General features: G+C 40.9%; 2 pseudogenes; both read left to right on the top strand.

The window, feature by feature from the left end:
- Nucleotides 1-2603: 2603 nt before the first annotated feature.
- LOC125204277 (mogroside IIIx synthase pseudogene) lies at nucleotides 2604-4179 on the top strand (annotated as a pseudogene).
- Nucleotides 4180-9317: 5138 nt separating this feature from the next.
- LOC125203803 (UDP-glucosyltransferase 29 pseudogene) lies at nucleotides 9318-11015 on the top strand (annotated as a pseudogene).
- The last annotated feature ends 2822 nt before the right edge of the window (nucleotides 11016-13837 follow it).

Here is a 13837-nt window from a genome sequence, read left to right as displayed (position 1 = left end):
GAAACATACAAGACAGTACGAAAAGCTTCATCCCTTTTTCTATGTAGTTTTAGTATTTTATTGACCGTGTGTGTCTATAAATATTCAAATTGCCACGACTTATCAATTGTTTCTTGTTATTCCCTCTTTCACACTTAAAAGAGTTCTAATTGATTATTTTCAGATGTCTTATTTGAAATATTCTATAAATGGAGTAATAAGAGCATCCGCATCGCTGACTCGATATTAGCTCGGTCTCGTCTCGACGAGACGAGCCAGCATCGAGACAGTGTTGCGAAGCTCGTCTCGACGAGACGAGACGAGACATCTCGTCACGCGACGCGTGCCGGCGAGAAGACGCGCGCGCCCACGTGGCGCGCGCTGGAGCATGGCGTGACACCCACTCACCGTCCCGCGAGTGGGCGTCGGAATTATGACGTAATAATTTTATTTTTTTTATAAATTCGAAAAATTCGAATTTAATAAATAAATAAAAAATCAAACGGTCAAATTACCGTTGGGAACAAACGGTCGAATTTTTAAATTTTTTTTTTCTTTTATTATTCAATAAATATACTCCATACTCCATTCACCATTTTACACACAAACACTACTCTCATTCCTCTTCCATTTTACACACAAACACTACTCTCAAATTATTGAAAAAATGTCCGGCGATGGAAACTCCAGCGGCGGCGGCTCCAGCAGGCGGCGCTCCGGCGGGTTCGACTTGAACTCGTTCGACGATTGGGCGAGCATGTACAACTGTTTGGGTACTCCCGGTTCGTCGCCGGGCACCCAAGCCTCGACCACTCCGCCGGCGTACCAAACACCACATTTTGATGTGGATGCATACTATCGTCCCTTTCCCTAGAGGTACAGGCAATCGCCGGGATTATCCCAAATTTCGGAGAATTTTTTGGCGCCTGAACGCACTTTGCCCGACTGGCCAATAGGTGGAGGCTCCGGCTCCGGCAGGATCAGCCTCAGGCTCGGCGTCAATGCCGAGGAGGAAGAGGTTGTGGGAGACGGCACCCGTCATCCATACAGCCAAGACGAGACGTTGGCTCTGTACGACGCTTGGATCAGCGTTTCGTACGATCCTGTCGTCGGGAATCAACAAACCAACAAGTGTTTTTGGCAAAAAGTCACCGAAGTTTACAACGCACGAAGGCCGAAGAAGATCGTTGCCCGCAACGTGAAGATGCTCCGCGGTCATTGGGACCGATGCGACAGAGATTTCAAAATTTTTTGCGCGATATACAGGGCAGAAGAGGCGAATTATTAGAGCGGAGCCAGTGGAGCCGACATTCTGAGAGCGGCGTTGCGGGTCTTCAAAGACGACGTCGGTAAAGATTTCAAGTTTGTCGATGTTTGGTCGCAAGTTCACCACCTTAAAAGGTGGGCTGGCGGTGTCGAGTCGGGCTCGAAACGCACGAAGCACACGGCGCGTGGCCACTACTCGTCTAGTGATGGCGGCGAAGTCAACACCTCACGTGAGGGCACGCCAACCGATGATGCAGGGGAGTCTTCTTCCGGTACACGACGTCAGCCGCAAGGGAACAAGGCGGCGAAGGCGGCTAGAGCGAGGGGGAGAGGGAGAGGGAGGGGCCGCGGCGAATCAAGCCAGGCGGGCGAGGGCGAGGGCTCCGGCACGGGCATGGGCTCGCACACCCTAATGTCCATGTACCTGGTCGCCACGATGGCTGACCTTTCAAAAATGACTCCTGGTCAAGTTTCAGCCCATATGACCGGAATTGAGTATATGAGAGCTCAACTTGGTATAGGTGCACCGCCGACTTCGGGGGATGATGATTCGCCGGCAGAGTAGTTTTTATATAATTTAATTTAGAGTATTTTAATTATGTATTTTTTTTTATTTTTTAGGATTTTAAATTATGTATTTTTTTTTTGGCTTTTAAATTGTAATATTTATTTTATTTAATGAAGTGTGTTTTTATTAATTGAATTTGTTGGAATTAAAAATAAAAAATGAAATTGAATGAATAGTTAAGAGATGGTTAAGAGATGGAGGGATGCAGGTGCTGTCTCTTAGTTAAGAGATGGGCTGAAAAGTACAGTGGGGCCCATGAATAGTGAAGAGATGAGACGGTTAAGTGACGGATAAGAGACAGCGTTGCGGATGCTCTAAGTTTTACTCCCTTCGTTTCACCATAGCTGAGGCAAAACTTTTCGGCACGGAGTTTTAGAAATGAATATTGGGTGTGTTAAATAAATAGATAAAAAAGTAAGAGAGAAGAAAAGGTAGAGAGAATAAAGTATAAAGTGAATAAAGTAGAGAGAATAAAATAAGAGAGAGTAAATTAAGAAAGAGAAAAAAGTTACCATACATAGAAATTACTCAACTATGAAGAAACTTCTCAAAATGGAAAAATGATTCACCTATGACAAAACAGAGGGAGTATATTTTACTAGTAATTTTTTACTATTCACATTTTACTATAAAACTAAAATATAAAAGCTGGACTCATATTCTACTACTTTGTTTTTACTAATTTTCTTTTATATTACTTAAAATTCGTGTCAAACTCAAATGAGACGGAGAAAGTACTACGTACTATTAATATCATTAGTGGAGGAGGGCGACCCATTTGTCACAACCAATACCACACATCCTAGATCTCATCACTCATCGTCTAGCTAGAGAGAGAGGATTGAAGCTTGCAATGGATACAAAGCAAAGTGATGTGAGATTGAGAGTGTTGATGTTCCCATGGTTGGCTCATGGCCATGTTTTCCCCTTTCTTGAACTAGCAAAAGGCCTTGCCAACAAACACTTCCATGTCTACTTGTGCTCCACGGCCATCAACCTCGACTCCGTCAAAAACAACAACGATGATAGCTCGATCGAGCTAGTCGAACTCCCTCTCCCATCCCTGCCCGAACTCCCTCCACACTACCACACTACCAAGAACATCCCACCCCATCTCATGCCCACCCTCTTCAAGGCCTTCCAGATGTCAGCCCCGGCCTTCTCCGACATCATGGCCTACCTCAAACCCGACTTGCTCATCTTCGACGTCATGCAGCCATGGGCAGCCAAGGCCGCCGCGTCACAGGGCGTCCCCCCAGTCTACTTTGCCACATCAGGCGCCGCGACATTCTCATTAGCCCATCACACCTACACACACAAGAATTGCGACAGTTTCCCTCACCAGGCAATTAGGCTTAAAGGTTATGAGCAGAAGGGAATGGGGGACGCTGGTAAAACCATTCAAATAGCAGATGCAGGGGAAGGCTTTGTCTATGGGGTCTTTGGCCTATCAAACAACATCGTCTTGATGAAAACATGCCGGGCTTTAGAGGGGAAGTATGTAGACTATCTATCATCCTTGTGTGGGAAAAAGATTGTGCCCACTGGTTCATTGATCACATTTGCTGACAATCAAGAAACTGGGGGCTCGGAGATCATGGAGTGGCTTGGTGAAAGAGAGGAAGGCTCAACTCTTTATATATCATTTGGGAGTGAGAATTATCTGTCAAAGGAGCAAATGAGAGAGATAGCAATAGGTTTGGAGGTAAGTGGTATCAACTTCCTATGGGTTGCTAGGGAGCCTGCTGGGAGTGAGGTTTCCTTAGAAGAAGCAGTACCTGAAGGCTTCCTCGAAAGGGCGAAGAAGAGAGGGCTGGTGGTCCGTGGGTGGGCTCCGCAGGCGGCAATTCTGGCGCATCCGGCTGTGGGGGGATTCATGAGCCATTGTGGGTGGAGCTCAATCACGGAGAGTTTGTGTTTTGGGGTGCCGGTGGTGGCCCTGCCTCTGAAGCTCGATCAGCCGATTAACGCTAGGCTCGTGGTGGAGGCCGGTGTAGGCGTGGAGGTGGCGAGGGATGAGGAAGGGGAGCTCGATGGGATCGGAGTGGCGGAGGCTGTGAAGAGGTGCTTGTGGAGGAGAGTAAGGAGGGATTGAGGAGTATAGCCAGAGAAATGAGTGAGAAGATGAAAATGGAGGGAGATGAAGCATTTGGTCAAATTGCACAAGAGCTCATCAAAATTTGTGCTAGGAAATGATCAACAAAATTTGTTTCATGTTTTGTAGTATGATATTCTCTCTGTCCCGGTTCAGGAGTGCAATTTAGTTAGGGTTTTAAGAAATTGTTGGAGTATTTAATAATTGAAGTGAGGTAGTGGTTGTTGAAGTGTGTAAGGGCATTCACAATGGGACGCCCTATGCTCCGCCACGTCAGTATTTTATCCTCCTACCCTTCCACCTGCAGTGGGACGCCCTAAAGTCCGCCCTAGGCATTTTATTTATTTGAATATTTTAAAACACTACAATAATTGAAAAAAAAACAACTTCATTTCATTGAAAATTCAAATTACAGTACGAAATAAAAAAATAAAAATAAAAACTAAAAATTCTCAATGGTCGTTACGCTTCCAATCTTCTTCAATCATGTCGTTCATGAGCTGAGCATGGTCTTGTTGGCTGCGCATTGAGGTCTGTGATGCGACCACACATGGCGGGCCCGTGACGAGGTCGATGGCGAGGCGACTAAGGGAGAGGCTCGCTACTTTTGTGCAAAAGGCCATGCTGGAGGAGTCCACGAAGAACGAGGCGCCCGCAATGAGGAACATGCTAAAAAATGAAGGAAGAAGCTGTCACACCTCAACCCTTATGACATATGCACTTACTATAAATAAATTCAAAATTTAGAATAAACAATCCACACGTATTATATAATTTTAAAATCCAACATTTATCAAGTACATATTTCAAAATATTCTGAACCGTAGTGGACCCTCTTACCACTCTATATGCTACACATTTATCTACATGCAAAAATGATGAGGAGGAGAAGGTTGCCAAAACGTGTCAGCCGTCGACTCTTATAATAACTGTAACTCACATCAACCCACGCATCATTGATATCTTATTCCTGAAAAATATTAGTGGTTTATATGAGCCACAACTCAGTGTATATAAATCTTACCTTTAATTCCACAACCCAAACAATCAATTATATTCTTTAACCAATATATATAACAATTATCAAGAAATATTAAAATATTTCCATATAAATACGCATATGTCACTCTGTTCAGTTTATTATTCTGTGATAGTTCAAGCATGGTATCTACCCGGGATTTTCAATATGCCACTATGATTTGACCCGAAGGTCCCACTATGATTTGACCCGTAGGTCCCACTGTGAATTGACCGTAGATCCCAATATGATTGACCCGAAGGTCCCAATATGCCCACTATGATTTCAGATCCAAGACATGACTATCACAGATCCTCTTTAATCAAATGATTCAATTAATTCCAATACAAACATACCTATTGCACCAATTACATATCACATTATATTTCACCATCAATATCAAATAACACATAATTATATCAAAGTCACATCATATAATCAAATTATTAATTTTATTTAACATCTAGCAAAAAAGTACATAAAATATGTAAAATTAAAAGTGTGATTTATACACATCTGATTACGACATGCTACTATTTAATCATGCTCTTAATTTCGTCTATTTAATCATGCTCTTAATTTCGTCTCCTTCTCTATAGCTCTCGATCTTTGCTCTTTTCAACCTACATGCTCTCGATGAACTTTCTAATTAATATTGAACTCTCTGTTTTCTTATCCCTCTTTTTATAGTCGGTCAGCCAATTAATATAATGTGGCTTCCAAAATAATATTAAGAACACTTGTCATTTGTTTTATCTAAAAGTTACACGTTATATGCCTATATATTTGACACATTTCCTCTCATTTTATTTTCTTTTAATATATGCATATATATTCACTTAATCACTGTAGTGGTGTAGTAATTAATAATAAGAACAATATTTATATTCCTATTCCATACGTACACTTTAACATATTATCATACTATATTTTATTTTTCTTAAAGCTCAACTACATATATAACATATATTAATGTATAAATATCACATATATAATATTTATTATACAACTAATAATATAAATATGCAATAATAAATAAAAAATATTTATGTATGCAAAATGATGCATGTTTTGGTTAGGGATGTCACAGAAGCAGTACCCGACCGGATAGGATTTGTCGCACCATGCCACCCGGCCGGGTATAACTCTCTGGAGGAGCTTAGTTCAAGTTGCCCCACCCGGCTGGGTAACCATATTGCCACCCGACCGGGTGCGTCGTCGAAGGCATGAGGAGTCCACGAGGTTTCACCCGGCCGGGTGCTTTTGCACCCTAAAATCCACCTAGCTGGGTAGAGTGACGCAGAATAGATTTTGTGGGCCTTTTTCTTGGAATTTGGGCCTAAACTATAAATACCCATTTTTCTCAGTTTATTCCTCAATTTTGCTAAATAATATGTTTGAGAGAATTGTTCCTCTTGAAGAGGGTTTTCATCTAATTCCTAGATTTAGGTTGCTTAGTTCATCAATTCTTAGTGAAGTATGGATCAAGTAGAGGTATGCTTTGCGGTTGTGATCGGTCTTGTCTTCATTCATTTCAGCACGAGTCGGCGTACGGAGACGTCAAGGCCATCTCGTGACACTGTGACAATCTCAAAATCCCAGTTGTGACAACAAAATGAAGTGATAGCGAATGGAGTAATAAGCACATGGAATGATGTAATAAACTATTTGAATGAAGTATGTGTTAGAGTTTGTATACTAGAAATCACCTTTCGAGTGATTGAATACTGTTAAAATTCTTATTTTATTTTCCAAATGAATAAACAGATTATTTTTGTCATAATGTTGTTATGTTTTACATTTAATGGAAGTTTATTACATATTTAAATGTATAAGTAACTTAACAAAGTCTAAGTCTTTGTTTTAGTAGACCGGTTGTGGGCGTTGTTCACTTTAAGGTAACACGGTCAGTTCTAAACAAAGAAAAAGAATAGTTTCACAACCTAGATAGGCTTAGACTACCTATCGTGAAAGGTTGCAATGTCAGTCCGATTATTTCTAAGTCTTACTGAAATAAGATGACGTTGGTGTGGTATAGCACTGAATGGATCTAACAGCGAGACAGTCTTTATGCTATCTACTGAAAGACGAGGTCTCGTAAATTATTCTCAATCAATGTACGTTAGCATTGAGCATACGGTATTGATTATGCACTACTTTGACTTACCAAATGGTGCGGGTTTTTCGCAACCCAATAAGCCTGGTATATTGGGTAGTGGTGATTAATATCTAGCGGTGCTAGGATTGCTATTATGTTGAATCGTGCGCGAGGTGAGTCTCGTTTGATAACATCCTCAAGAGAAGCTTGAAATAAGGTTTTATTATTCGGAACCTAGCTAGTTGGAGTTTAATTACTCTATGAATGATAAATAAGATATTAATTAATTAAGTACATAGCAGACAATAATTAATTAATGGATGTTTCTATCTTAAGCGCGGGAAATAAATATAAAGTATTGGAAATCCTAAGTACTTATAATTTCGGATTTGGATGGGAAGTGCAGTATTACTTCTGTAGTGGCTGCTCGTAATATTCCAATTTTAAGCTTATATTAAATTGGATTTAATTTAATTAGTAAAAAGCTAATTGGAAGATCCCATATCCAAAGCCTTCCATAGATCCCTGACTGGACCCAATATGTGACTTATTATAAATAGGAGAATAAAGGAGACAGAAAACACACTTGTTTTTTTCTCTCAAAATTTCCGCCCCCCCTACCGGTCGAATTTTTCTCCTCTGTGGGAAAGGATTTATGTCTTCTCTATTTAAGTTCTAGTGCGCTGGTGAGATCAGACCACCCTGATATCAGTTCACAGTCCGGGAACCAGTCAGAAGATCCGTGGTTTTGTACTAAAGTTCTTCACGTGGAGAAGGCGCTAGCTATCTTCGATTCTTTGGAGAATCATCAAGGTATAATGGTTGAACCTTAGAAAAGCATGTTTTAGGTTTCAATTAATTTAAAGCATGTTATTATTTGAGTTATGAGCATGATACATGTGATAATTACGCGAATAGATTTTGTCTAAATAATCCGCTAAATAGATCTGAATTATTATGTAATTGATTTATGTGAGCGCTTCCGCTGCCAACCCCTACAGTATGTGTAGAAACATTTGAAATACTATTGTAATGAAATAAAAACCTTGTCCAATGACGGAATAACATTTTTGAATGAAGTAAAAATCTACTGGAATGAATTGTATTTTTTAAAGTGAATAAAGTAAAAACTCGGTTCAATCAATTCGAGTGAAACATGTGTTGAATCATTTCTAAATCTACTAGAAGTAAGTAAAAACATAATGTAGTACTCCCTCCATCCGTGAATAAATGTCTCATATTTGACTGGCACGAGTTTTAAGAAATTGTTTAATTTTACGTAGTAAAGTGGGTGGTAGAAAAGTAAGTGGAATGTGGGACATATTTTTATATATTAGTTTTATAATAAAATGTGAGTGGAATGCGTTAGTGGAATGTATGGTCCACTTAATATATATAGTAAAAGTGAAATGAGGCATTTATTGGTGGACATACCAAAAAAAAGAAAAAATGGGATATTTAATGGCGGACGAATGAAGTAATTATTTTCAAGGTATTACCGTACTAGAATAAAGTAATAAACCTACTTGAATGAATTAAAATGAGCTTGTAATGAAAACCGAAATAATTTACACATCAGCGTGTCTCATTAAAAAACTAGATCTAATAGCTCTAATTTAATTTCTAATTCGGTCTTTGAAACTAGTTCGACATTGATCACAACTCTTTATTTCTAGCCTGATAAATTGAAAAAATGGGACCAAAACAAAATACTACTCCCTTCGTCAATAAGAATATGAACTCTTTCCTTTTTAGTGTGTCCCACAAAAATAAACACTTTCTAGTTTTGGAAAGTCTTCTCTCTGATGAGGTGGGATTCATTCTCAATTAACAATACTCTAATTTTTTATTTTTTTTTCTTTTCTTATTTTATCAATTTTATATTAAAATATGTGCCGAATTTAAACTGCATATTTTTTTTAGTGCTAGAGAATATTACTTAAATCGCTGCAGTAACGTGAGAGTAACTATAGAGAAAGTAAAACTCAAATTGTAACAGTATTCTTAATTTTTTAATGAGGTGGAAAATCTCAACACGATCGTCTATTGACTAGTATTCTCAATTTTTTAATCAACAATTAATTTCTCACTAATTTTAGGACTGCAGTTGCACAATCTTTTGTGGTCATGCTGCCGCCTAATTATAATACTGCCGACGAGGAAACATACAAGAAGGTGCGATAAGCTTCGTCCCTTTTTTCTATGTAGTTTTACCAGTAGTATTTTATTGACTGTCTATAAATATAAAATTCCACATGACTTTGCAAATGTTTATTTATTAGTATTAATATCATTGGTGGAGGGTGACCTATTTGTCACAACCAATACTATACCTCCTACATCTCTTCATTCATTGTCTAGCTAGAGAGAGAGAGGGGATTGAAGCTAGCAATGGATCATACAAAGCAAAGTGATGTGAAATTGAGAGTATTGATGTTCCCATGGTTGGCTCATGGCCATGTTTTCCCCTTTCTTGAACTAGCCAAAGGCCTTGCCAACAAACACTTCCATGTCTACTTATGCTCCACAGCCATCAACCTCGACTCCGTCAAAAACAGTCTCAACAACGATGATAGCTCGATCGAGCTAGTCGAACTCCCTCTCCCATCCCAGCCTGACCTCCCTCCACACTACCACACCACCAAGAACATCCCACCCCATCTCATGCCCACCCTCTTCAAGGCCTTCCAGATGACAGGCCCCGCCTTCTCCGACATCATCGCCGATCTCAAACCCGACTTGCTCATCTTCGACGTCATGCAGCCATGGGCAGCTAAGGCCGCCGCGGCCCAGGGCGTCCCCCCGGTCTACTTTGCCACGTCAGGCGCCACGGCGTTCGCATTAGCCCATCACTCCTACACACACAAGAATTGGGACGCTTTCCCTCACCAGGCAATAAGGCTTAAGGATTATGAGAAGAAGAGAATGGGGGAAGCTGGTAAAACCATTCGAATAGCAGATGCAGGGGAAGGCTTTGTCTACGGGGTCTTCGGCCTATCAAACGACATCGTCTTGATGAAAACATGCCGGGCTTTAGAGGGGAAGTATGTTGATTATCTCTCCACCTATTGTGGGAAAAAGATTGTGACAACTGGTCCACTGATCACATTTGCTGACAATCAAGACACTGAGGGCTCAGAGATCATGGAGTGGCTTGGTGAGAAAGAGGAAGGCTCAACTCTTTATATATCATTTGGGAGTGAGAATTATCTGTCAAAGGAGCAAATGAGAGAGATAGCAGTAGGTTTGGAGCTAAGTGGTGTCAACTTCATATGGGTTGCTAGAAAGCCTTGTGGGAGTGAGATTTCCTTAGACGAAGCAGTACCCGAAGGCTTCCTCGAAAGGGCGAAGCAGAGAGGGCTGATCATCCGGGGGTGGGCTCCACAGGCGGCAATTCTGGGCCATCCGGCTGTGGGTGGTTTCATGAGCCATTGTGGGTGGAGCTCAATCACGGAGAGTTTGTATTTTGGGGTGCCGGTGGTGGCCCTGCCTCTGAAGCTCGATCAGCCGATTAACGCTAGGCTCGTGGTGGAGGCCGGTGTAGGCGTGGAGGTGGCGAGGGACGAGGAAGGGGAGCTCGATGGGAACGGAGTGGCGGAGGCTGTGAAGGAGGTGCTTGTGGAGGAGAGTAAGGAGGGATTGAGGAGTATAGCCAGAGAAATGAGTGAGAAGATGAAAATGGAGGGAGATGAAGCATTTGGTCAAATTGCACAAGAGCTCATCAAAATTTGTGCTAGGAAAGAGTCAACGTTATCAAGCATGTGAATTCATGAAATATTGGTGAAAATTGAATTTACACATGCTATATTGTTTTGGCTTTTGAGTGATTAAAATAACTAATCATGCATAAAATACTTGTACTTTATGGGTAATTCGGTTTGCAAAATTATACTATATCTTAGGGATTGAATATGTGTTGTATTTGATTAATGAGATTGAATCTCACACTCAAATTTAGATGGATAATTATATGATAATTAGTCTTAGTTAAGTCTTCTAATTAAAATAATCTTACCACTCAATCTAGACTAATCTCATGATTATTGTCTAACAAACCTGTGGAAATTAATGGTTCAACTATTACTCAGAAAAGCAGCTGAATAAAATAGATGTACAATTGCCGTTAGATTGGGTCAAGATTAAGTCTGTTTAATCTGGGCCGTTAGTTTGTTTTTGCATATATAGTGCTCAATGTTGTCGAGCTAAGGAGTAAACTCATTTTTGTATTCTCTCAAGTTTTGAATAGCAATCTCAATAAGAGTTTCGTTCTTCCCAAATTCATCTTTCATCTTCAAATTCTTACACATTCACACTCAATTATAACAATTGGCGTCGTCTGCGGGAAAGGAATTTGAAGATTTCACGGGTGTTCTTGAATTGGGGAAGCGGATCTGCGACGACGATGGCATCGAGGTTTGAAGCCGAAAAATTCACAGGCAAGAATGATTTCGCACTTTGGAGGATGAAGATGAGAGCTATGCTCACTCAACAAGGTTTATCTTCTGCTCTGATGACTGAGAAGAAGGAAGGAAAGGAGGCAGAAGCTTCCGATGAAAAGAGTGTTCAAAAGCGTGCGGAAATTGAGGCGAAAGCTCATAGCATGATTGTTCTATGTCTTGGTGATAAAGTGTTGCGGGAGATTGCGAAAGAAACAACCGTTGCAGGTATTTTGTCGAAACTTGAAGATCTGTATCTCACAAAATCGCTAGCAAATAGGTTGCTTATGAAGCAGCGTTTATATTCCTATAAATTCTTGGAGGGAAAGAGGATCTTGGAGCAATTGGAGGATTTTAACAAGACCATCGATGATCTTGAAAACATTGATGTGTCAATTGGTGAAGAGGACAAGGCGATTCTGCTACTGAATGTGTTTCCCTCCAGCTACGATCAACTTCGTGATGCAATCTTGTATGGCCGTGAGAAGACCGTGACTCTTCTTGAAGTGCAATCTGCCTTAAGATCCAAGGAGATGCATAAGGGGGAATTAAGGATGGGAGAATCGACATCCGAAAGTCTGAATGTGAAGAAATTCAAAGGGAAAAAGCCATTCAAGAAGTTTAGTGAAGCCTCCAAGAATTCTCAAAATGATCAGAAAGAGACCCGTTTCTGCCATTGGTGCAAGAAGCCGGGCCATTTGAAAAGAGATTGCTATGCGTGGAAGAGAAAACAGGAAGAGAATGGGGAAAAAGCTGTGAATTCTGCCCAGGAAGTTGAGGAAGCTAAAACTCCAGTTGCATTAAATGTTATGGAGGGAAAAGAAGGGGGATCCTGGATAATGGATTCAGGATGCAGTTTTCACATGAGCCATAATCTTGAATAGTTTGAGGATCTGAAGGAAGTCACTGGTTCTGTAATCTTGGGCAACAATCAAGTGTGTTCAGTGAAGGGAATAGGATCAATCAGGCTGTGGGTGGAGACTGGAGGTAACATCATCTTGAACTCTGTAAGATACATTCCTGAAATCAAAAGGAATTTGATCTCATTAGGATCTCTTGAAAGTAAAGGTTGTAAAGTTGTTTCTGAAAATGGAGAAATGGTGGTGAGTAAGGCAGGGAAGGTCCTTTTGAGGGCAAGAAGAAAGGGCAGCTTGTATTACATGACAGCTGTTGTTATAAGGAACTTCATAGGTGAGGTTCATTCTGTTACATCCGAAAGTTTGGAAACCTGGCATTCAAGACTTGGTCATCCAGCTATAGGGACTGTGAAGGAATTGATCAAGAAGGGACTTGTGCACTGTGATGGTACTGATGGAGATTCAGTGAAGTGTGAGGAATGCATATTGGGCAAGGCAAAGAAACTAACTTACCCGAAGGCAATACACACATCTACAAAGCCACTTGATTATGCCCATAGTGACTTGTGGGGGCCTGCTCAGGTGAAGTCCATTGGAGGTGGGAGGTATTATATGAGCATCATTGATGATTTCTCTAGGAAAATATGGATCTACATCCTGAAGGAGAAGTCAGAGGCTTTCATGAGATTCAAAGAATGGTGTGTTGAGGTGGAGCCAGAGAAGGGTACAAGTCTGGGATGCTTGAGAACTGATAACGGCTTAGAGTATCTGTCAAAGGACTTTGATGTATTCTGCAAATCTAAGGGCATCAAAAGGCATAGGACAGTTCATATGAACCCACAACAAAACGGTGAGGCAGAGAGAGAAAACCGCACTATCTTGGAGAGAACCAGATGTATGCTACTTGCAGCTGGTTTGGAGAAGCGTTTTTGGGCAGAAGCAGCTTCTACTGCTGTGAAATTGATGAACAAGTGTCCCCTCATCAAGTCTGGATGGAGATATACCAGACAATAAATGGTTTGGTAGGCATAGCAGCTATGAGAACCTAAGAACTTTTGGCTGCAAAGCTTTTGCACATGTCAAGCAAGGGAAGCTGGAAGCAAGAGCTATTAAATGCATCATGATAGGTTATCAACCAGGGGTGAAGGGTTATAGGCTTTGGCGCATTGAGCCTGGAAATGGAAAGGTTGTAATCAGCAGAGATGTCATTTTCTGGGAGCATGAACTGCCTTTTAAGAAGAATGCAGTGTGGAAGCTAAAAAAGTGGTTATCTCTGATTGAGGTGGAGCACGGAGAGACTCAGCATAATCAAGAAACTGAGGCCACTGATACTTCACAATCACCACAGCAGACACAGCAATCAAGTCCAGTTGTTCAAGGCAGTTGGAAATTGGCCAGAGATAGAGTTAGAAGGAATATCAAGCCTTCAACTAAGTATTCGGATGTTGAGTTCTTGTTCTTTTTTTTAATGGTGGCAGAAGAAGTAGAGTATTCAGAGCCTTGCACTTATGAGGAAGCAG

The sequence above is a fragment of the Salvia hispanica genome, chromosome 6, assembly GCF_029641045.1.
Source record: "Salvia hispanica isolate PSC_SH4W2 chromosome 6, Shi_PSC_v1, whole genome shotgun sequence".
Taxonomy (NCBI): domain Eukaryota; kingdom Viridiplantae; phylum Streptophyta; class Magnoliopsida; order Lamiales; family Lamiaceae; genus Salvia; species Salvia hispanica.
This window is presented reverse-complemented; position numbering and strand designations above follow the sequence as displayed.